This window comes from Neofelis nebulosa, chromosome 16 (assembly GCF_028018385.1).
Source record: "Neofelis nebulosa isolate mNeoNeb1 chromosome 16, mNeoNeb1.pri, whole genome shotgun sequence".
NCBI classification, from domain to species: Eukaryota; Metazoa; Chordata; class Mammalia; order Carnivora; family Felidae; genus Neofelis; species Neofelis nebulosa.
The window spans coordinates 47,161,274-47,163,914 of NC_080797.1; positions in this window are offsets into that span (position 1 = coordinate 47,161,274).

The window sequence follows — 2,641 nt, forward strand, 5'->3', positions numbered from 1 at the left end:
TACCCATTCCACCAAGGTTCCTGGGGAGGCCTTAACAAGACCCAGCACTTTAGTTCCCAGCATACTGTGGCTAATTGGAAAAACCCATTGATATGAAGTTTGTCACTCAGAATCCTTATGTTATGCCAATCTCAGAAACCACCAAACATTTGGCGAATCTTCCCACTACAAAATACTTTGAAAAGACAATGGAGCCCCTTCCTGTCTGTTGAGGGAGGCACACAAATTATCCCAGACATTTTTATCTTCTGCAAATCCCTCCTTGCTCTGATGGGTTCTGCCTGGCAATGTGCCATGCTTCTCAAGGGCCTGTGCTGCCCAGAGACCAGATTCAGAGAAGCTTAATCATCTCTACCCCACTCCAGAGGCCAGGATGGCTCAAGCCAGAGCAACTTCCTTAAGGTTCCTTCCTTCCCTGGGGTAGAACAAATGGACAATGCCCAGACAGGGTAAACATTGGTATATGGAGCCATGCTGGGGACAAGAAGTCTGTTTGTTTGGTGTTCTGGGAAACAAGAAGGGGAAATGCATTTTAACCAGGAAAGAAAAAAATAAACTATCCAGCTCTGAATGGCAGCCAAGCCACTGGGAGATCACTGCAAACAGACATCTGAGGAAGGGACTGGCAATGCTTCCAAGGAAGATGGCACCTGAAATGGTGGAGATGGTGGGGAGGCCATGGGACAGGGTGAGAGCTACAATCACCTCATAGAAACAGTGGCCACTTTGGCACTGACCATGAGTGTCCCTTTGATCAGCCAAAGGTTTTGTGTGTAGCATTCAGAATTCTAATTTTGGAAGGCAATAGAAAAAAGCAACTATGTCTGAGGTCGAATGGACTTTATATTCATTGGGTACTCCCAGCTGCTGATGCTCTATTACTAAAATATCTTGAAATCTCTGTGCTCTTATATGAGAATCCATTGGCCTTTTTAGCCTTCTACTGGACTTTCTGTCTTCCTGTCTCCATTTCTCAGGCCAGTTTGCCATTCCCTAATTGGAAGACAAATAACTGTGCTAAACAGATTTAACTATACTGAGATAAGTCCATGATAACATGTCATTGCATGTCAACAAAGCTCTGAAAACACAAATTAGCCACAGGACAGTTATATGTCCGCTGTGACTGCCTCCAGGTTATACTTCACGCTAAGAACAAAGCAAGGGCCACACTGGTCTGGAGCAGACACTGCCCCATCCTTGCCCATTACAAAAAGGTCAGACCTAGGACATATCACATCTTATTATAACATGATCAAGACCCAAGAACAGTCAGACCTGCCTTTTGCTGTTACCCTGACTCCAGCAGTTCACTATATATTGCACATGGGAAAGTGGTGTTATCTCATAGGTCTTCTAGAAGGAAATTCCATCTTGAAATCAATTGAAACCAACTAGGTCAGATTCATCTAATGATGTAGCTCTGTTAACCCATAAAGCATGAAACCCAGAGGTGAGAGCCTGGAGAAGCATGTTCCAAAGTTCAAGGAATGGTCACACAAAGAAAAACAATGCTTGGCTGAGGAACAGAAATGTCTTTCAAAGAAAACAAGAGCCTAAAGTCCCTCACTCCCCTTTCCTGGACGGCTGCCTTTTTCTGGGATGCCCAGCTCATTTGCCTGGGCAAATCACAACAGAAGCAGCTTTTAACTACCTTCCATAAGCTGAAGAAAAGGGATATCACTTTTTGGAAGGTAAACCCAGGGGTTTGGTACATGGTTGTTGAATTTCTGACAGTCTCTCAGAGTATTTTCAACCCAAGGCATAATTTCATGAAGAGCATATGGGTTTTTATTTTTATTTTTATTTTTAAAAGTGTTTATTTTTGAGAGAGAGAGAGAAAAAGTGGGGGAGGTTCAGGGGGGCGCAGAGGATCTGAAGCAGACTCTGTGCTGACAGCAGAGAGCCCAATGCAAGGCTCAAACTCACAAACTGTGAGATTGTGACCTGAGCCGAAGTCAAACGCTTAACCGACTGAACCACTCGGGCACGCAAGAGCTTATGTTTTTATCTGTCTGTCTGTAAAATACATTTCAATGAAATTTCATTTTCCTGAAATTTCAGGAAACTTCCTGTTTCCTTCCTTTGTGGAGTTAACTTGAAATTTCAAAGTCATTGAGGTAGGGGTGGTATATTACATATAAGTTCCCAGATATTGGTGTTTTTTAATGGCCATCCTAGAGAAGGCATGAAGTTACAGACTCCTAGTAATCATTTAAACTATCAATTTTCTAACTAGAGAATGTGATATACCAAAAGGTGAAATGACTTCCCAGAGCCATATAAATGACAGAAATGGGGACTTAACCTACCACCCTGACAAGTTCAGGGTTCTTGTGACCTCTCTGGTGGCCAAAAGAAGGGGCAGTATTCACAGAAGAAAAAAAAAGTCAGTTTTTTTTTATTGCTTTAAATCCAGGACAAATCTATCTCCTTCTACAAAGAATCAGGTGAAAGGTAAGGGAGGGATCAAAAGGCAGTGAATAAATGAGTGGAGAAGAGGGCCATTCAATTGTTCCCAATTTGAGAGTTTTTCAGATGCCATAAAGGGCTTAAGAGGGACAAGCGTGCTCAGAATTTGGAGTTTTGCCTTCCACAACTACAGCAGGACCATGTATTTAACCTTGAAAATGGGAAGAAG